This window comes from Phyllobates terribilis, unplaced genomic scaffold, assembly GCF_046119375.1.
Source record: "Phyllobates terribilis strain yellow unplaced genomic scaffold, ASM4611937v1 Scaffold_4__5_contigs__length_816908805, whole genome shotgun sequence".
NCBI lineage: Eukaryota > Metazoa > Chordata > Amphibia > Anura > Dendrobatidae > Phyllobates > Phyllobates terribilis.
Genome location: NW_027362764.1, coordinates 529,136,881 through 529,159,916, shown reverse-complemented (window position 1 = coordinate 529,159,916; position 23,036 = coordinate 529,136,881).

Genomic DNA, 23,036 nt, shown 5'->3' with positions numbered 1-23,036 from the left:
TATTTTTAATTTGCAACCTGATGGAGGTCAGTATAGATGGACTAATAGACCAAGTCCCACACACTGCTAGAAGCCCAAATATTTTTTCAGAGCTAGATGCAGAAAAAAATTATATTCAGTTTGCAACCTGATGGAGGTCAGTATAGATGGACTAATAGAATGATGCTATGCTATGCCCAAAAGATTTTACTTCACTAGGTGCAGTAAAAAAATTGGTATTCTATACACAGGTGGTATATCTTGCAACACAGATAGGCTACTCCACTGACTAACACACTCTGCAATAGGCCAAAAAGGATTAGCTTTGCTAGATTCAGCCAAATGCTGTGAAAAAAACTTGCACAGCACTGGCACAGACCTGCCTGGCAAAAACTGATAGGAACTGATGTAACCTAGTCCTGAAAAGGACTCCAATTACAATTAGTCTTTACTCCCACAATCTATCTATTTAAGAGCACAGACCTGCCTGATAAAAGTGGTAGGAAATGCTGTAACCTAGTCCTTAAAAGGACTGCAATCACAGCTATTCCCTACTCCCAAGCTATCTGTATATTTGTGCGAAAATTGGCTTGAAATTAACAAGGTATAGCGCACACAGCAACAGCGGTGCCGTCTAACACGCAGCTGCAGCAGTGAGAAAATGGTGGCGACGGGGAAAATGGCTTGGTCTTATAGGGCAAGGACATGTGACATACACTGCCAATCACACATGCCCTTGCTTGTGTGAAAAAAAGCACTTCGCTCCGTGTGTGCGCTGCTGATAGGCTGACAGATTGCACCTCCCCACTGCAAATGCGGGAAAGAGAAAAAAAAATGGAGATCTTCATTGTTCCTGCAGAGATCCATCCCCTGCCCCTCCCCCCACCCCGCCCAAAACAGCTCGAATTTGAGATTGGCGAACAGTTCGAGTAGAACAACGCTCATCTCTACACATGAGTGCCTTCTTGCTGCACTACCAGCAACATGACCCTTGGATTGTCAGAATTCGAAGTAATCCTGACTACTGGGTTGCCACACTCTTAGATCCCCGGTACAAAAGTAAATTTGCCGAAATAATTCCTGCCATAGAAAGGGATTCACGCATGCAGGAGTATCAGCAGAGGCTGTTGCAGAATCTTACATGTGCTTTTACACAAAACACCAGTGGTGCACTTAGTGAATCTCACAGTTCTTACTTGCCAACCGTGGGACTGTCGAGTCTTCATCACTCAAACCGTAACAGTAACACAGTATCTGCTGGTAACAGCAATTTTGTGAAATCTTTTCACCACTTTTTTAGACCATCCTTTGCAAGGCCACAGGAGAAAAGAAGTCTGACAATAGTCAACGCCGAGAGAGTATCTCCAAGTGAACATCGAAGCCATGACTGTGTCATTGGACCCTTGCTCATTTTGGGCTTCCAATCTGGAAAAATGGCTAGAGCTCACCACTCACGCCTTGGAGATCTTGTCATGCCCTGCAGCCAGCGTTCTCTCTGAACATGTGTTCAGCGCTGCTGGTAGTGTGCTGACAGATAAGCGCACGCGGCTTTCCACTGAGAATGTAGACAGACGCACGTTCATAAAGATGAACAAATCATGGATCCGCAAGGCCTTTTCTACCTCTGTGTCATCCTGGGGAGATTAAAAGCTTGAGGATTTGGTAAAATCACCTCACCAACCATTTTAAGCAACTCTGGGGCAATTGATGCCACTTAAGTGGTGTCTGTGCCACAATTTTTGTAAAAAATGGAGACTCTTTTTGGAGTCCCCTTGCTGTGTTTTACGTGACGTTGGCATCGTCAATTCCAGGTGGGTTGGGTCGCTCCCCCCCCCCTTTAACCGTAAGAAACTACATACACTATGGCTTGGGGTAACACAGATGGTTGAGTCGGAAGGGCCGTTTATTCAGAGGTCTTCTCCAAAGCTTCAGTGTCTGCTAGTCAGCGTAGTAACCCAAATCTGAAACAAGCTACACCGCCTGTGTATCTAATAAGAATTTTTAACTGCATCTAGCGCAGGCAACACTTTGGGTGTAGTAGCCCAGCTGCGAAGCAAGCTGCACCGCCTGTGTATCTAATAAGAATTTTTAACTGCATCTAGCCTAGGCAGACTATGGGGACCCCCAACCAAGCCCAGACGCTCAGCCCCCCTACCGCCCCCCTTTCCTTGACAATAGAATAATGTAACTCTTACAACTGGATGGGTGAGGATCGGTCACAGCTTTATTAACTCTTTATACTAATTCCATTAGAAAGGCATTTTATTTCTAAAATAATTCAGCTTGTTGCAGCATGGCCTGTGTCTCCACACCGGCAAGTTGGTCAACAAGTGTAACTATCCAACATGTCCTTTCTATTTCTAGGCCACGGAGGATCCTGCGTACTCGTATGCAGGACTCTGACCCCCATCCATCACTCTTAACGCTTGTCCCACTCCGTCCTGGAGTCCTGACAGGAATATGTCCAGTCCAATATCCATTAAGTGAACACGGTCGGGCCGTATGAGGCCTGCTTTTTCTCCTTCCAGTTGTCGGTGTCGTATCACTACACCGCCTCTGTCTCTTCTAAATTTTGCCATCCGAATATTTATTACCCGTCTTGTCCGTTTGATGGCCGTGATTTCTCGCGCTCCTTGCCATACTGCTATCGGCACAGTCTCTGACCATACTATAGTTAGTTTTGTGAAAAATTCTCTGAAGCATTCAGTGTCTAGTTTCATTATTGCCATTAGTTATGCGCTCTTGTGATGACCTAGATTGTTTCCCCCGGCCTGTTTAACTAAGATGATCGGACCTCTTGCCTCTCTCCCTACCTTGATTACCTCCATTAGTACCTGTGGCCATTGCAGGCCTCTAATACCTCTCCATTTGAAATATGTGTTATGAAACTAATTTCCTCCTGCCTGGGCTGACTTTCGCCCTTTTTTCTGCCCAATATATATACGAGTGGCCTATCACCCACACTGTTGGCTTAGCATCACATGTAAAAGAAACAAACCACGTTAGGATAATAAGTCCGGTCTTATATATCTCGCCAAACACATGGATCGCCATCTCACTATCATTTGAACTTCTGTTTCTGACAGTCCTGCTCTTGCTGCTTCCGTGGCCGCGCCTATGCGGAATGAGTGTGTCCCGCAATCTTTGGGGTGGTTCCCTGCCGATGTTAGGCATTTATTAAATATAGCATGGATCTGGTATCTTGATAATGGCATTCCATCAATGTGTGATAGGAAGAAATTACTTTGTGATCTGATGGTTATATATGTTTTTACTATTGTTACCCGACTCAGTGTTCTGTTTGTGGGTTGTAGAAGTGCCCACGTGCCCTTGCCCGCTGGAACCGTTTTCAATTTGCGTATGCGTAGACGTATTGCATTATTGGCTGTGACTTCGTCCTGGTGTAATAAGCCTCCATTGGTGGTAATTTTGGATTGAGGGACTAATTCGCTTATGCATAGCGCCCCGAAGAAGGCGATCGCAAATGCAGTAGACAGTAGTGTTGCTTCAAATTGTGAGTGTAATGTTAATGGTGTTAGGGATATGATGTGAGAAATCAGTATTAGTGACACGGGACGGGACGTCTACACTCCTGACTTGGCTGACCCCTTTTCCACCCTTTTATATATTGTCTGATGATGAATGTCTTTGTCACATCTCCCCAATTCAGTAGTTGGAAGTGAAAGGCTACTCCGGTCAGACACCACTGCGCTGATGCCCCTGATATGCCCCTCATCATTAGCTGGTGGAGAAATTCTATGGTGACTTGTAATCTGGCTTGTTCACATTGGTCAACCCATCTGCCTGCTACTAGTCGTGTCCACTCTTCCCATGCCTTACTGTATGCTTGCCACGTCGATGGGGCAACTGATGCTCTGATTAATGGCATCAACTATTTGCCACTAGATCCCATAGGGAGGGTGGGCAACTGTTGCCCGATGGGTGGGCGTTGGGGAGGAGCTCTGTGAAAATTTGCCAATTGAATTGTGATAAAGCGTTAGCAGCAGCATTAGACCCCTCAGCATCGTGGCTAGTGCGGACCCATACATTGTGTTTCAGGCACAGGAATGCTAGCCGGTGTAGTAGGCTTAGCACTGGGAGAGACGATGATGACATCTTATTAATACAGTGCGCTAGGCTTGTGTTTTTTGTTATGAAGCATATATTTTTGTTAGCCAGGCGCGCACCCCATATTTCTATTGCTACCACTATTGGGAAGAGTTCCAGGAGTGTCTGTTTTTTTGTCAGCACTTGTTCTGCCCAATACGGAGGCCATAAGCTTATGCACCATTGGTTATTTAGTATCGCTGCATATCCGTATAGATGGGCTACTCTAATGAGTAATAGACACTGCTACAGGCCCAAAAGGTTTTACTTGGCTAGATGCAGTAAAAAATTGTTATTAAATACAAAGGTGGTGTAGCTTGGTACAGATGGGCTACTACAATGAGTAACAGACACTGCTACAGGCCCAAAAGGTTTTACTTGGCTAGATGCAGTAAAAAATTGTTATTAAATACAAAGGTGGTGTAGCTTGGTACAGATGGGCTACTCCAATGAGTAACAGACACTTATTCAGGCCCAAAAGTATTTACTGGGCTAGATGCAGTAAAAAATTGTTATTAAATACAAAGGTGGTGTAGCTTGGTACAGATGGGCTACTACAATGAGTAACAGACACTGCTACTATGCCCAAATGGTTTACTTGGCTAGATGCAGTAAAAAATTGTTTTTAAATACAAAGGTGGTGTAGCTTGGTACTGATGGGCTACTCCAATGAGTAACAGACACTGCTACAGGCCCAAAAGTATTTACTGGGCTAGATGCAGTAAAAAATTGTTATGAAATACAAAGGTGGTGTAGCTTGGTACAGATGGGCTACTACAATGAGTAACAGACACTGCTACAGGCCCAAAAGTATTTACTGGGCTAGATGCAGTAAAAAATTGCTATTAAATACAAAGGTGATGTAGTTTGGTACAGATGGGCTACTCCAATGAGTAACAGACACTGCTACTATGCCCAAAAGGTTTTACTGGGCTATATGCAGTAAAAAATTGTTATTAAATACAAAGGTGGTGTAGCTTGGTACAGATGGGCTACTACAATGAGTAACAGACACTGCTACAGGCCCAAAAGTATTTACTTGGCTAGATGCAGTAAAAAATTGGTATTAAATACAAAGGTGGTGTAGCTTGGTACAGATGGGCTACTACAATGAGTAACAGACACCGCTACTATGCCCAAAAGGTTTTACTTGGCTAAATGCAGTAAAAAATTGGTATTAGATACAAAGGTGGTGTAGCTTGCAACACAGAAAGGCTGCTCCACTGACTAACACAGACTGCTAGAGGCCCAAAAGGATTGGCTTAGCTAGATTTAGCCAAATGCTGTGAAAAACACTTGCACAGCACAGGCACAGACCTGCCTGGCAAAAAGTGCTAGGAACTGCTGTAACCTAGCCCTCTAAAGGGCTGCAATTACAACTAGTCCCTACTCCCTAAACCTATCTGTCTATTTAAGAGCAAATTCGCTTGCAATTCACACAGTTACAAAGTATAGCGCCCACAGCAGCAGCGGTGCCGTCTAACACTCAGCTGCCACAGTGAGAAAATGGTGGCGACGGGGAAAATGGCTGGGCTTTATAGGGCAAGGACATGTGACATACACAGCCAATGACACATGCTCTTGCTTGTGTGAAAAAAAAGCACTTTGCTGCGTGTGTGCGCTGCTGATAGGCTGACAGACTGCACCTCCCCACTGTAAATGCGGGAAAGAAAAAAAAAATGGAGATAGGCTTTGTTTCTGCAGAGATCCATCCCCTGCCCCTCCCCCTGCCCACTCTACATTGAAACTGTCTATTAACGTTGATTAACAGTATTACTGTGAAAAAATCCAGTTACGATTTTTGTGCACGAACAGTTATCGAACATAACCTCGAACAGCCGGATTTTTTGCAAATCATTCGGGTTCGTCGAACGGCTCGAACACCGCCCAAAACAGCTCGAATTTGAGATTGGCGAACACTGCTCATCTCTACCTATGAGATACTATTTGGGTTGCAACCAGCTATAGCCCAATTTACCCCACAACAATTATCAGAAGAAACGGATTATGTTGTACAGTATGTGATTCAGCTTGCCAAAGCACTAACTAACACCCATGCGTTAGTATCATCTTCTTTTCCAGATCCAGCTGATGCAGAAGGTTGTCATACCCACAAGCCTGGAGATTATGTGTATGTGAAGAAGCATGTTCGGAAACACTAGAACCATTGTTTGACGGACCATACCAAGTGCTCCTGACATCCCCAACAGCAGTAAAACTTGAAGATAAGTCAACATGGATCCATGCTTCACACTGCAAACGCCAACCATCCTGAGATGTTTTATGATAATATGTGTGGATAGACTAGTCAATACCTGGAATAGCCTACAACAGAGTGCTGACCCTTTTAATAACAAGTTCATTACTCACCACCAGATTTTGGTACAAGAATTGAGTCAATTAGAGAACAACCAGATCTGTGACTGTTGGATATGTACTCACTCACCAGTTTTAGCCGCTAGTATGCCTTTTCTGGCGGTCCCAGTCACCCTGGAAGAATTACTAAACTAGCCCAATTGTAGCGACGCCCTTGCTAATAACGCTACTAAGTTTAGTAGATTATGGAACACCACTGTAGGTATACCAGTAGTTGGGTGGATCTCCCCTGGTGGCAAGGAATTCTTACTGCAACCAGTAGACACCTACAATTTCTTGCCCTTGAAGGAAACAAATGGGTGCCCAGAAACAAGTCCTCCTTGACTAATTTAGGCTTCATACCAACTGAAGGTCTACAAATCAGTTTTAATGCTACCTCTAGTATGGCCATATGCTTTTAAACCGTCATTGTTGGAAAGATACATTCATAATCACTCATGGGTACATGCAAATCTGTTTATAAAAGATACCAATGACACATGTAATAAAATATCTAGTAACATCCCTTGCAATGAATCTTCTGCATATAAGCCTAATGATCCAACATGTGGAAATCCGGATGTTGGATATTGTAGCCCCCCGGGACAAATGCCTTCATGGTGCATGTTATCAAATAACACCATTTTTATCGATTTGGTGCAAAAATTAGTATTACAGCACTCTGCTTTATGGGATCTGCCATCAGCCACATATTGGGTCTGTGGGAATAATGCGTATAAATGGCTCCCAGTCGGAGTAGGCTAACACCAGCCACTTATCTTATTCCCCATAGTAAAGTAGATATGAGAGCCATCCCTCTTCATACCATCTATAAATGTGCCAAGGACCACACCCCATGCCCATCAGGAAGACCTTATTTAGTACAAATGAGTATACCCAATAAGATAGCCAGTACCGTCTTCCTCTACCCTATGGTAACACAAATGTGGGACAAATTAGTGGAAGTCACTGACTACTTAGATGACCAGATTTGGAGTGTATTGGAAGTAATTAATACTACTGTTGCGGTGCAGAATCAACTTATTATAGTAGCCAATCAACATATTTTAGTGCTGGACTATTTGACAGCAGCTTAAGGAGGAATGTGTCAGGTTATAGACCCAGCCTGTTATCACTATATTGACCCCGATTCTACCATACGGTTAAGACTAAAATGGAAGACATTAGGAAACTCAGGGAAGAATATAACAAACATAACGAATTGACCAAAGACAGTTGGTGGTCTGATATGTTCTCCTTTTTAAATCCTGCTAATTGGTTTAAAGGGATTGGTGGATGGATTGCTGGAATATTACAAGGAGTGTTGCATATTGCTGCTTGCATCTTGTTAATGTATGTCTTACTAAAACTAGTCTTTTTTTGTATCCCAATTTGCATGAGGAAAACCTGCCAGTCATCAGAGAGCAAGGAGAACGCTGTCAACCAACATCCAGTGCTACTATACACGGACCTCCCAGATTGTAACCAGCATTGAGGACCTGGACAGCAAGGGAATCATGACCTTCACCCGCACGCCCCGACCAACCTCACGTCTGAAGAGCAGAGCTTTATGATTATATCAACGGACAAGGGGGGATGGACATGCCGCAACGGCCTCAATTGGTAACAAGGGCACTAATTGGGTGAAGACCAATGTCCCTCAGGCTCAAAGCATGACGCTGGGAAAGCACCTCTATTGTTGATAATAACATAATTTTTAAGGGGGAAATGTAAAGGACATATCGATATTCATGCTATAGTTACTTCTATAGTTACTTCAATTTTTATTGCTTGCTTCTAAAATCATGTTATTATTACTCCTTGCATAGCATACATTCATTTATTATTTTCTCATGCTTCAAATGCAATTTTCTCACAAGAACCTTTTCTCTCAAGAACATTCTATGAAATACCCTGCTCCTGTTAACTAACTAGTCTGAGCCAGGATGTATAACCTTGCAACTTTACATCATGTGCTGAACTAACGATAATATGACCATATGTGTGTTTCCGTAATAAGTGTACTAACATTGGTTTGAGCCTGTAGTATGGCTGTAGGTGATTGGCTATTGATATATTCAAAACAATATATAATGCTAAGTAAAATAAACGGGATTATAGATTTGGAGAATCCTCCCACACAGAGCTCTGTCTCCGTCTGGTTCCCTGATTGCAATCAACCTTGTAACATAATAATTTGACACTCACTTGGTCAACCGTGAAGGGTCATTGCTGCCCTCCCTCAACACTTTGCGGCACAGACTAGATGGTACAAATAACCTTCCGGAAGAGCAGGAGGCAGGGGTGTCCCCCTGAACCTCCAACACCTCACTCTCCAGTAAAAACGTCCTCAAAACCAGACAGAAAAGCAGGTAATATTTCAGTTGAGACTGTAGCAAGGGAAATATCTATACATTTCTCATGGCAATAATCTCCCCATTCAATGATCTCCCTGGCTTGCCAATCCACCAACGGATTCTGTTTCACCAACCAGGGAAGACCCAAAACAATTGGGGTGGGACCGTCCAGGACATAGCAAGCGATTATCTCACAATGAACCTACCCCACCCTCAGTTTTACATTATGTACAATGTGAGTCAGTGCTTTCTGTGTATGTGGTGCTGAGTCAATGGCGAATATGGGAATAGGCTTAGCTAAAGTACAGCAAGGGAGAAAAACACGGGGGAAAAAAACTTAGCTTGAGCTGACTTCAGAGAGATTACACCAAACGTCCTCCTAGGCACCAGAGAGGAAGTAAGCAGACTGCAATAGCTCCAAGCCTTGACAAGGGAACATGTGAATATCACCGGCACCTCCCTGTAGCAAATAGAAAGTATTTAAACACCCAGGCCTGTGTGTCAATTAGCAGGAGGGAGGTAGCCGCTGGGTCCTAGAGTGAGACAGATCTAAGAAGATGTCTGTAATGCCAAACAAAGAGATCTTCTGCAACCAACTGCAGGGCGACTGTCTGTCATATCTGATATGTGACACTAGCAGAGCGCAGGAATTTTTCTGATCAAGCAAGTGAAACTACAGGGCATGTAGTACTCTACTATTGATGACACATTGTAGGCCCAGACTGACAGTCTGGCTAACCAGTTAGATTCCCGGTGGACCGCTTCAGAGGGGGCTGCCTAGTTTGCTACTGTTGAAAGGAATTTGTCAGCGGATTTTTGCTATTTAATTTGAAAGCAGCATGAGGTAGGGATAGAAACCCAGATGCCTGTGATGTTTCACTTAATAATCTGCTTTGTGTAGTTTCAATAAAATCAGTGTTCATTAGCAGATGATTATTACTAAAAGACTACTTGTCTCATGCTATGTAATCCTTTAGCTCTGTGTAACCACACTTCCACCACTGATTAGTAGCTTTCTGCCAATGTGCAGTGAATACAGACAGTGATGTGTGTGGGGTTGTACAAAGCTCAGCAGTCAGAGACATACAGAAAACCTGTAGATCTGCAGTACAGAAAAATAGGAGTTTTATTAAAACTGCAGTAAGTGATACATTGCTGGCTGGAATCAGAGACTCTGTCTTTACATAATGCTGCTCTCAGAATACATAACAAATGTCTAGTAATATATTAACTTTAAATCCATCCTGCTGCTACTTAATACAAAAAAAATCCTCTTTTATATATCTTGCTCCAGGATGGCCAGCTCCAGGATGGCTAGCGCCAAACGGTCACCCTAGGTCCAGAAAATACTCATAGATGCTGTGCTTCAATGTCAGCTCCACCCACTTTGTGCTTGTACAAGAGGGCATTCTTGGCCATCTGTGTTCCAAGTCCTTGCCATCATCTGAGCAGCAGGAGGAGGAAGTAACTATTCAAGTTGACTCTTGGACATCCAGGAGCAAGAGTTGAGAAGGAGTAAATGGGGAGACCAGCATGAAAGGGCTAAGCAAGAAGAAAGCGCGGAGAGGAAACATGAATTGCAGGAGAGAGAAGCTCCTTAGCTACATAGCAAAGGATATCCTAATTACTAAGGAAAATTAGCAAAGAGTAAGAAAGGGAGACCTCAGAGAAGAAAGTAGAGTTGTGGCTGGAGACAGTAGCTGAAAAATATCATAAACTATATTATAGACACTTGTAAATGGTTACCACGAGGTACCACCCATAAAATAAAGTGTCAATGATTTAGCAGCACACAAACATTTGGCTCATAGTGTCCTACTGGATGGAAGCAGAGCAGATTCTCTGCTTGTGCAATCAGTTGTGTCTCAGTATAAAGATCGCTGGGGCCGGCTGCAACCTGGCTCCAATGATGATTTCTTTTGCAGTGAAGGAAAGCACTGATTGCTTACAGGGAGCCTGTCACCAGTTTTTCCCAATATAAACTACGACCACCACTTTTATCACCACTTTTACAGTAGTCAAGCAAATGGCATATAATTCCCCAACAGCCTCTGCATAGCCCAAAAATACTAATTATAATTCCCTCATATGGCGCAGTCCTATCCAATGGGTGTCGATAATTTTGTTTGGTGCCTCCTCTCTCTCTGCAATCACCATCCTTGTTCACTGCTTTATGTGGAAATCTCACATTTTTCCATTACTTGCAATTGGCCAGTTTTTCTCTGGAGATAAATTGTACCGATACAATGCATTTTAACTGAACAGCAGAAGACGTGACTGGCTGTAAAGCATGTATTTTTTCTGTCAGACCATCTGCAGGGCTTGTAGACATGCTGTTCAAAATAGCAAGAGTGATCATTTTCAATAGTATAAACTATACTATACACTCAAAAGATAGGAAGAGGAGAATAATTACGACATATCACAATCAATGGTTAGATGTGTACCCAATTGATAGCCAGGAGTGCAAAAAATCTGGGCTACTGGTGAGTAGTTTTCTCTGACACCTATCAATGCCGCAGAAGAGGTGTTTGATTTAAGGGATTATACCATTATATTACATTGTACCTTTGTGAGTTTTTCAACATCCCACAAGTGGTGCACAGTATAGGTTACACAATTTTATTATTAGCAGATCCAGCTGTGTTGATTACATTCTGGTTTGCACATGCCCAAAAATCTAGGTTTGAATGACCTCTCAAAAGTAGTGATGAGCGAATGTGCTTGCCACTACTCGGTACTCACCCGAGCATCATGGTGCTCGACAAGCTCGGCGCTCGGTGAGTATTTCTGGGTTGCTCGGGCAGGAACTCGGGTCCCCTCCCTGCATGTTTGGCGCTCTTTAGAGAGCCAATGAACATGCAGGGATTGCCTGCCATGCACTGTAATGCCGTAGCCATGTTGGTTGTGGGCATTACAGTGATTGGCTGGCCGCACAGGGTCATCAGGTGTATATCAGACCTGGCGCTGCCATGCTCGTCACAGTCACTCTGGAATTAGACAGTGTAGGGAGAGGTGCTGCTGCGTCAGGGAGAGATTTGCTTCTGTATTAGGTAGTGTAGGGAGAAAAACCATACATTACACATATCCATCTTAGCATACAGTCCTTTTGAGGACTAACTAATCCATCTGCAAAGATATCAGGCAGGCAGTGTATATAGGCAGGCAGGCAGGGTATATAGCCGACTGCAGTGCAGATAGCACAAGAGGCTCCATTCAAGTTCTGTTGGCTGCTGCTGTTAAATATTTCTGGAATTAGGCCCAGGTATAATTTTTTTTGCATCCTAATCCTCATTATTTGCTTAAAAAGCAATCCAGAGAACGCGTTTTTTTGCGCCATTTGCTTGTTGGCACTGCAGAATACAGCCAGGTCCTTTCCATATTACAGCGCTAATAATCCATCTATTTAAAACTGTGTTTTTTCCGTCACATGGGTCACATGTATGTTTTCAGAAAATAATGCCATTTCTGGCCTCCATTAAATTTCTTTTTCAGTGTGTCAGCAAAGGTTTTGACACTGGTTTGCTGTACAAAACAGTTACCTACAGGCCAGGTATTTAATACTGTGTTTTCTCCATCACACGGATTACATATATGTTTTCAGAAAATATTGCCATTTCTGGCCTCCATTAAAAAAATTTTTCAGTGTGTCAGCAAAGTTTTTGACACTGGTTTGCTGTTCAAAACAGTTACCTACAAGCCAGGTATTTAAAACTTTGCTTTCTCCGTCACATGGATTACATATACGTTTTCAGAAAATACTGACCTTTCTGGCCTCCATTAAAAAAAAATTTCAGTGTGTCAGTGAAGCAATTGACACCAGATTGCTGTTCAAAAAAGATACCTACAGGCCAGGTATTGAAAACTGTGTTTTCTCTGTCACACGGCTCACATATACGTTGTCAGAAAATACTGCCATTTCTGGCCTCCATTAAAAATTTCTTACAGTGTGTCAGTGAAGCAATTCACCGCAGTTTGCTAGTCAAACTACTTACCTACATGCCAGGTATTTAAAACTCTGTTTTCTCTGTCACACGGATCACATATAAATTCGCTCCAAACTCAGTCATTTGTAGTGAGCGTGGAAGATACTGACCTCCATTTAAAATGGGCAAGGCGCGTGGCAAGGTACAGGGTAATGGTGCATGCAGAAGCCGAGGACAAGGCCGTGGGCAAGCCAAAATTGTTCCACAACAAACACCCACATGTTCTCGCCTGACCTTCCTGTCCCAATTTCTAGGGGACCGCAGCACACCACTATTGAACCCAGAGCAGTGTCAAAAGGTTGTTGGCTGGATAGCGGATAATGCTTCCAGTCACTTAGCCACCACCACCACCAACCACCCTGTCTTCCACAAGGTCAAGTCCCAGTAGCCGTGAGTCTGTGAGTCTGGACTGCACATTCCTCAACCTGATCCTCCTTCCTCCCACCATGCCAAGTACCCAGAGACAAGTGATCCCACAATTGGACACTCTGAAGAGCTGTTCACTTTTCCATTTATAGATTCGAGCCTCTCGCCCAGTCCACTTGAAGCGGGGCAAGAGGAGATCGCGCGTAGCGATGCCCAAATATTTGAGCAGCCACAGTCACACGAAGGCGACGGTGGGAAAGTGTCACAAGAGGTGGATGATGATGAGACACAATTGCCAGAAAGTCAGGAGGAGGACCAGGGTGCAGAAGTGGAAGACGAGGTGGTGGATGATATAGTAAATGACCCAACCTGGCAGGAGGACATGCAGAGCGAGGACAGAAGCACACAGGGGGAGGGAGGCAGAGCACCCCAACAGGCAGGAAGAAGCAGTGTAGTGGCCACAGACAAAAGGCAGGCAACCGTTCCCCGTAACACCAACATGAAGGAAGTTGCCAGTACAACTGTTAGGTCTTCCCAAGTCTGGTTGTTTTTTAAAGACTCTGCCGATAAACCCAAAATGGCAATTTGCACCACCTGCCAGGCCAGCATCAGCAGGGTTGGCAAAACGACCAGCCTGACCACCACCAGCATGATCAGGCACATGGCAGCAAAGCACCTGACTTTGTGGGCCGAACCCCAGGGTCCAGGAACAGTGTCTGCAGGTGGCACCATTGTTTCCTCCGCTGTTGTGGATGCAAGCCAATCCCCTGTCCATGGTGCATGCGATGATGCCTCTTACCCTGCACCGGTTATTGCACACTCTCAAGAAGCAGCATCAGGAAGCACGTCCATGTCCTTGTCCCAGCGCAGCATTCAGTTGTCCATACCCCAGTCCTTGGAACGCAAGCGCAAATATGCCTCCAACGCCCCACAGGCCACACTACTAAATTCTCACATTTCACGACTGCTTGCACTCGAAATGTTGCCTTCTAGGCTCATGGAGACGGAAGCATTCCGCAACCTGATGGCGGCGGCCATCCCTCGGTACTCGATCCCCAGCTGCCACTATTTTTCCTGGTGTGTCGTCCCCGCATTACACAAGCACGTGTCCCAAAACATTATCCGTGCTCTCAACAATGCAGTTACCGGTAAAGTCCACCTAACCACAGACACGTGGACAAGTGCTTGTGGGCAGGGACGGTATATCCCGCGGACGGCACACTGGGTTAACATAGTGGAAGCCGATACCCGGTCGGACCTTGGGACGGAACATGTCCTCCCGATGCTAAGGATTGCGGGCCCTAGGTCAATCAGGGTTGCCACCACGGTCTACAGCTCCTGCACCTCAGCCTCCTCAGCCTCCTCCTCCATCTCTGAAATGACCACAACAGTCACAAGCTGGAAGCACTGCAGCACTGCCTCGGCGAAGCGGCAACAGGCTGTGCTGAAGCTAATATGCTTAGCTGAAAAACCGCACAATGCTGAAGAGTTGTGGACAGCTCTGAAAGAGCAGGCAGATCTGTGGCTCACACCGCTGAACCTACAGCCAGGCATGGTCGTGTGTGACAATGGCCGGAACCTGGTGGTGGCTCTGAGGTGAGGTGAGCTCACATATGTACCATGCCTGGCCCATGTGCTTAACCTCGTGGTTCAGCGGTTTCTCAAATCCTACCCGGAGCTGCCGGATCTGCTTGTTAAAGTACGCCGCCTGTGTGCCCATTTTAGAAAGTCAGCTACAGGTTCCGCCGCCCTTGCAGTGTTTCAGCAGCATTTGCAGCTTCTGGCTCACAGACTGGTGTGTGATGTCCCCAAGCGTTGGAACTCTACACTGCAGATGTTGAGAAAGATTTGTGAGCAGAAGAGGGCAGTTGTTGAGTACCAGCATCAACAAGGCCGTTGGTATTCAGATCAGACTCCACAAATAAGACCTCAGCAGTGCACATGAATGTCAGACATATGTACCATCCTCCAAAACTTTGAGGACTCCACCAAAATGCAAGATGCTAAGCGGCGATGATGCCATAATTAGCATCACTATCCCGCTTCACTGTCTTCTGAAATGCTCTCTGCTCACAATCAAAGAGGATGCTTTGCAGGCGGAGCATGATGAGATAGAGCAAGGAACCATACAGGGTGATTACACACAGCCAAGCCTCATCACATCCCAATGTGGATTGGGTGACAATGAGGAAGAGGAGGAGGAGGTATGACAGGAGTTAGTTTCATGCACTATAGACGGTACTACCTGCACAGCTGTCATGCCGTCTGTTCAGCGTGGATGGCCAGAGGACAGAGAGGAGGAGGAGGAGGAGAGCATGGTCAGTTATCCTCTTGGTGAGGACACGGAAGTCTTGCCTGTTAGTAGTCTGGCACGCATGGCCGAGTTTATGTTACCCTGACTTTCCCATGACCCTTGCTTTCTCAAAATTTTGGGTGACAGTCATTACTGGTTGGTGACACTTCTTGACCCACGCTACAATGAGAACTTTATATCTATTAATCCTGAGGCGGACAGGTCTACAAAAATGGGGCTGTACCACAAGGCCATTGTTGCGGAACTATTAAAAAAATTCCCATTTGAAAACAAAGGTGGCAGATGGCACACTTCGTTGGACAACCAAGGAGTACAGGCGAGAGAGACATAACTTCAATCCAGCAGAGGCAGGGGAACACTGTCAAAGCTCTGGGAGAGTTTTCTCAGACCCTCCCATCGGACAGGCCCTGAGGCGCGGGGTACTCTCACAAGGAGTGCAAAGTTTGGGAAGATGCTGAGGGAGTACCTTGCCGACCGTACCAACGTCCTCCATGATTCCGCTGTGCCTTATAATTATTGGGTCTCCAAGCTGGATACATGGAATGAACTGGCTCTCTATGCCTTAGAGGTCTTGGCTTGCCCTGCCGCCAGCGTTTTTTCAGAGTGGGCTTTTAGTGCTGCTGGTGGAATTATAACTGATAAGCGCATCTGCCTGTCAACTGAAAATGCTGACAGGCTGACTCTTATAAAATTAACAAGGGCTGGATTGGGCCAGACTTCTCAACACCACCGAATGATAGCAGCATAACAAACTCCAAACCAGTGTCTTTTCTTGGGAGATGTATTCCCATGCACCTTTTCACACCCACACATGGGTATACGCTTCCTGATTTTGGCTATTTGCTCTTGTCCTCATCCTTCTTCTCATCCTCCACCACCATATCACCAGGGTGACCGTGGTCAGTGATAAAACACCCTCCTAATTTTTTTAAAGGGTGTTTATGATGCCTGTAAATTTTTTTTTTATACAGTATTTTCATGTATACCCCCCAGGGGTAAATGTTTGTCAGTCCATACACTTAATGCAAGTATAGGAGGCCGGCTCCTTATTAATGGGAAAAATTTTTTAGGAGGCCCTCCTCCACGTCTCTTTCAAGGGGCATTGAAGTGCCTCCAAATTTTTGGCAACCCTTGCATTCACTGCATAGGCCAACACTATGGGAGACTCTCTCCTTTCTAATGGGAATTTGTCGTTACTGTCGCCCTGCTCTGTGTGTCTTTAAATAGTGGGGTTTTTCCTAAAATTGGTCAGTAGTTGGACTCACTGCATACCCTATAACTGTATAGCAGACTCTCTCCTTTCTAATGGGAACATGTCATACCTTGTTACTGTGGCCCTGCTCTGTGTGTCTTTAAATTCTTAGTGGGGTTTTTCTTAAAATTGTCAGCCATTGGACTCATTGCATACCCTATAACTGTATAGCAGACTCTCTCCTTTCTAATGGGAACATGTCGTACTTGCTACTGTGGCCCTGCTCCATGTGTCTTCAAATTCTTAGTGGGGTTTTTCCTAAAATTGTCAGCCGTTGGACTCACTGCATACCCTATAACTGTATAGCAAACCCTCGCCTTTCTAATGGGAACATGTCGTACCTTGTTACTGTGGCCCTGCTCCATGTGTCTTTAAATTCTTAGTGGTGTTTTTACTAAAATTGGTCAGCCGTTGGACTCACTGCATACCCTATAACTGTATAGCAGACCCTCTCCTTTCTAATGGGAACATGTCGTACCTTCTTACTGTGGCCTTGCTCCATGTGTCTTTAAATTCTAAGTGGGGATTTTCCTAAAATTGGTCAGCCGTTGGACTCACTGCATACCCTATAAATGTATAGCAGACCCTCTCCTTTCTAATGGGAACATGTCGTACCTTTTTACTGTGGCCCTGCTCTGTGGGTCTTTAAATTCTTAGTGGGGTTTTTCCTAAAATTGTCAGCCGTTGGACTTACCTGATACCCTATAACTTTTTAGCAGACCCTCTCCTTTCTAATGGGAACATGTTGTACCTTGTTACTGTGGCCCTGCTCCATGTGTCTTTAAATTCTTAGTGGTGTTTTTACTAAAATTGTTCAGCCGTTGGACTCACTGCATACCCTATAACTGTATAGCAAACCCTCTCCTTTCTAATGGGAACATGTTGTACCTTGTTACTGTGGCCCTGCTCCATGTGTCTTTAAATTCTTAGTGGTGTTTTTACTAAAATTGTTCAGCCATTGGACTCACTGTATACCCTATAACTGTATAGCAGACCCTCTCCTTTCTAATGGGAACATGTCGTACCTTCTTACTGTGGCCTTGCTCCGTGTATCTTTAAATTTTTTTACTGAGACCCTCCTCTATGTCTCTTCAAAGGGGTATTGGGTTGCGTCCAAGTTTTTGGCAGCCCTTGCAGTCACTGGATACGCAATAACAGTATAGGAGACCCACTTGTTAATAATGGGAACAACAAAGCATAGCCTGCTGATGGCTCTCTTACAATAGCTAGGGCCGACTGCTGGCCTTTTAAGAATAGTAAGAGCCGTCTGATGTCCCTATAAAAATAGGCTTTATTACTTTCAGAGTCCCTCCATCATAAATAAAACAGGATATGTCTGATTATGTGTCACACACCACATTGCCAGATAAGGTTGTAAAATGTTAAAATTACATTTCCCGGTGAATGCATTTGTCTTAAAAAAAAACGTAAAAAACCAAAACAATAGGATCTTTCTTTAGTATAAAAAACAGCGTCACCAAATTAACAACTATATAATCACATTGTTCAGCTCATTCACCTCCTCCTCCATCTCCGAAATGACCACATCAGTTACAAGCTGACAGCACTGCAGCACTGCCTTGGCCAAGCGGCAACAGACTGTGCTGAAGATAACATGCTTAATACTTAACTGACAAACCGCGCAGTGCTGCAGAATTGTTGAAAGCTATAACACAGCAGCCTGATCTGTGGCTCTCACCGCTGAACATACAGCCAGGCATGGTCGTGTGTGACAATGGGCGGAACCTGGTGACGGAGAAATGACAGCCGGGGTAGATACAGTTTCCTTCTATGCCAATCCTTTCACCGAGCTAAAGAATATGGCTGTGGTGAAATACAACTACCACTGAGAAGCTGTTTCAGATTGAAAAACATTGTGCCCACCAGAGGATTAGATTCTGAGGGCTAACCTTTCTCCTCAGCTCCAGAGCCCCATAGCAGCTGCAAAGTTAGCGCTATCATGAACTCTCCTGAGGTAAAAGCCAAGGCACACCAGATAATTCTCTGGTGGGACCGTCCAACCCTGCCAAGAAGCAGTCCTGGCTAAGAAAAGTGTGTGGAAAGGTTCCCGGACACTTTATGGTTGCTGTTTTACTGAGGAGGAAACACACGCAAACACGGGGAGAACATACAAAGTCCTTGCAGATGTTGTCCTTGCTGGGATTTGAACCCAGGATCCCAGCACTGCAAGTCTTCAGTGCTAACCACTGATCCAATGTGCTGCTGTTCACCCTCTAATATCAAACAGGCTGGAGAAACTTGCACCTACTGCCACTATATCTTCAGCTCCTTTGTGAGAAAATGTATTTGGGCAGCCACTCATTCTACCAAATAAAATTCCTGAGAAGGAAATTGGGGATGGAATCACTATTGGTTCTGGGGGCAGTGCTAATACCAAGGCGTCGTACCATAGTTTGCTGGAAATATTCCAGGCTGGTAGGAGGCAAGCAAATTCTCACAGAAAAGTACCAGCAGTAAAGTTCAGGGACCCGCGCTTGTAGAAGACGGAGACAACACCGGGAGAAATGGTTACGGCTGGGGACTGAGTATGGACACGAGGCATGAGGCATGTGGTTGTGAAAAGCTTCCGCCTCCACGAGCCTAAATGGCCACATTTCAAGTGAAAGCAGCTTTACAGGACTTCCTGTGAGAAATGACACTCAGGGTAGATAGGGTTTCCCTCTATGCCAGTCCTTTCTCCGAGCTAAATACAACTGCTAGCAAAAAAAGTTGTGGACTGGCTCCATACCGTCCCTGGCCACATTCACCTGTCCACGTGTTTGTGGTTAGGCGGTCCCTCCCAGTAAGTGCACTGGGGAGGGCACAGGTAATGTTGTGGGACCCGTGCTTGTGGATGGCGGAGGCGATACCGGGAAAAATAGTGGGACCGAGTATGGACACCCGGCTGCCGCCGGCATGAGGTTAGGAAAAGCTTCTGCCTCCACGACCCTAAAACGCCACATTTCAAGTGCAAGCAGCTGTCAAAAATTTGTCAGTATAGTATTGCAGCCTGTGGGTAGGTGGGTGGCTGGCTGCCTGCATACTTGCGCTTGCATTCCAAGGAATGGGGTAGGGACAACTGAACGCTGCAGTGGGACAAGGACGTGGACGGTGATTGTTGCAAGTCTGCAATGACAGGTTCATGGCAGGAGGCATCTTCGCATGCGCCAAGGATCACTTATGATGGGCACACTTTTAGGCAGTGACCAGGGAGTCAGAGATGCTTCTAGAGGTCTTCACCATGCTGTTCCTATGACTTTTCAGCACTGTATGCATGTGTCTGATGATGTGTCACACACCACATGGCCAGATAAGGTTGTAAAATGTTAAAATTACATTTCCTGGTGAATGCATTTGTCTTGGTTGAAAGCAATGCAAAAGTGCAAAAACGCATCGAAAACGCTTCATGTGAACATAGCCCAAGGTGTGGAGGAGTATTTTTGTTTTTGGTTATTTATTTTGCTTTATTTACATTGTACATGTCATAGAAAGGATGTTCCTTAACATATTTCCCAGGAAAATCCATTTTTGGTTTAGTTTTGGTATATTTTTGTAGCATCGGTGTCTCTGCCTCCTGCTAGGCAGAGACGCCGTCCCTCTCACCTTCCTGTTCAGCGCGCGGAGTCCTCCTGCGCTCCTTCCCTCGCTGCTGCCGGATGGAGGGGCCCGAGCAAAGTTGTTTGCACTGTGTCTCACCTGTGCTTCAGCCCTCAGGTTCCGCTGCTAGCCTGACTCCTGTTACTTGCCTTGTCTGTTTGACCGCTCACCTGGGAGCGTCCACCAGTTACCTGCCTGTTACCTGCCTCGTCTGTCAGACCGTTCACCTGGGAGCGTCTACCAGTTACCTGCCTGTTACCTGCCTCGTCTGTCTGCCCGCTCACCTTGGAGCGCTCACCAGTTACCTGCCAGTTACCCGCCTCGTCTGTCTGCCCGCTCACCTGGGAGCACCTGCCTGTTTCCTGCCAGCCTGCCTGGAGACCCTGCCATCACTTGTTGTGACCATCTTCCTGGTAAAACCTATAGACTGCTACCTGCCCTGCATTCTCGAACTGTGTCCACCTGCCAGCTACCAGAGACTTCCGCCTGCTTGCCGTGTCCATCCGCCATACCGGTCAATCCCAGCCATCTGACCCATGGGAGCCACCTACTCTCTTACAAGGTCGTCCCCAGAGTAGCACCTGGTCCCTCAGCCCGGATCCTCCCTTGTCACGGTGTCGTTAGCTGCCGTACGACCAGGGTCGGTTCGGGTGGATACTTAGTCACGCCCCTCTGGGTCCCTCCTTGCACCTCGGCACAGAGGTTCCACCACCCGGCCCCGGAACAGTTTTATTGTGAGTCCGTAAAAGTGGCATAATACCTATGACAACGTTGTTGACAGCAGTGACCTGGGAGTTAGAAATGCTTCCAGGGATCTTCCCCATGTCCCCGTTCCCATGTCATTTGAGCATTGTTTCCATTGATTTGGGCAATTTTTAGGCCCTCTGCAGACCGCCGGGGGGAGCCGCCTGAAAAATGCTTGAGTTTCCCGTAGACTTATAGCTCCCTTTTAGTCTTTCCTATATAGCCCAAATGGCATGTATATAGTCTTATAAACTACCCCTGATGTCTTACAATTTCTGAAATGTCTCAGTGCAAATACTCTACTCGTTGCCGTGCTCATAAATGTTTTGCATACGTCCATCCACTCACACCTATAGCAATTATCACATTTATAATATCCACAGGGTTTTTTATCCAGCCAGGTCCCCAGGTTTCAAAGGTCTCTGATATAGACTATGTAACAGTCGATCACCAATTGACCTCCCTCTTCTATATGTAACACTGGGAGAAGATGGAATCAATCCTTTAACATTGGGGTCTGCCAATAAAATCCCCCAATGTTTCTTCAAGATCTGAAACATTTTCTCAGATTGATTATCAATGGTACCTATTATTCTTGTGACCTCGGTTTCCTGTTTCCTCCTCTGATTGACCAGAAGAGATTGTCTGTCCCTCCCAATGGCCTCAGTGTTGGACCTATCCAGAACCTGGCATGAATAACCCCTCTTGCAGAACCTGCAATAAAGGTCATGAGCCTGCCTTCTGAAGACACCAATTTTCGAGTAGTTTCTACTGACTCGGAGGATCTGGCCTTTTGGAATGCCCCTCTTAAGGGCCACTGGATGATGGCTGTCCCATTTTGAAGGCTGTTTGTGGCTGTTGGTTTTCGGTATGTGCAATTTCCAATAGATCCATCCTCTTCCTTTGTTAATGTTAGATCAAGGAATTCCGATACTATGTTTCTGACACTCAAACGTGAATCTAAGACCGAGCACATTATTATTAATACTTTCCACGAACAGCCTAAAGTCAGCATCTGGGCCAGACCAAATCACCAAATTATATGAATCAAAAGGGTCAATTTCTAAAATAGGCCTCAGCACTAAAACTAACCAGACACAGCAATGTAACAATATACATATGCTTCTCACAAAACTAGAATATCCTCAAAAGTTTAATTTATTTCAGTTCTTCAATACAAAAAGTGAAACTCATATATTATATAGAGTCATTACAAACAGAGTGATCTATTTCAAGTGTGTATTTCTGTTAATGTTGATGATTATGGCTTACAGCCCATGAAAACACAAAAGTCATTATCTCAGTAAAATAGAATACTTTATAACTCCAGCTTGAAAAAGGTTTTTAAAATCTGCCAAGTCCTGCTGGAGAATGAAATTTCCATCTCCAAAAAGCTTGTCGGCAGAGGGAAGCATGAAGTGCTCTAAAATTTCCTGGTAGATGGCTGCGCTGACTTTGGTCTTGATAAAACACAGTGGACCTACACCAGCAGATGACATGGCTCCCCAAATCACTACTGATTGTGGAAACTTCACAGTAGACCTCAAGCAGCTTGGATTGTGTGCCTCTCCACTCTTCCTCCAGACTCTGGGACCTTGATTTCCAAATGAAATGCAAAATTTAATTTCATCTGAAAAACATCACCTTGGACGACTGAGCAACAGTCCAGGTCTTTTGCTCCTTGGACCAGGTAAGACGCTTCTGGCGTTCTCTATTGGTCATGAGTGGCTTGACACAAGGAATGCGACACTTTTAGCTCATATCCTGGATTCATCTGTGTGTGGTGGCTCTTGAAGCAATGACTCCAGCAGCAGTCCACTCCTTGTGAATCTCCTTCAAATTTTTGAATGGCCTTTTCTTAACAATCCTTTCAATGCCTTTGGTTATCCCAGTTGCTTGTGCACCTTTTTCTACCACACTTTTTCCTTCCACTCAACTTTCCATTAATATGCTAGGATACAACACTCTGTGAACAGCCA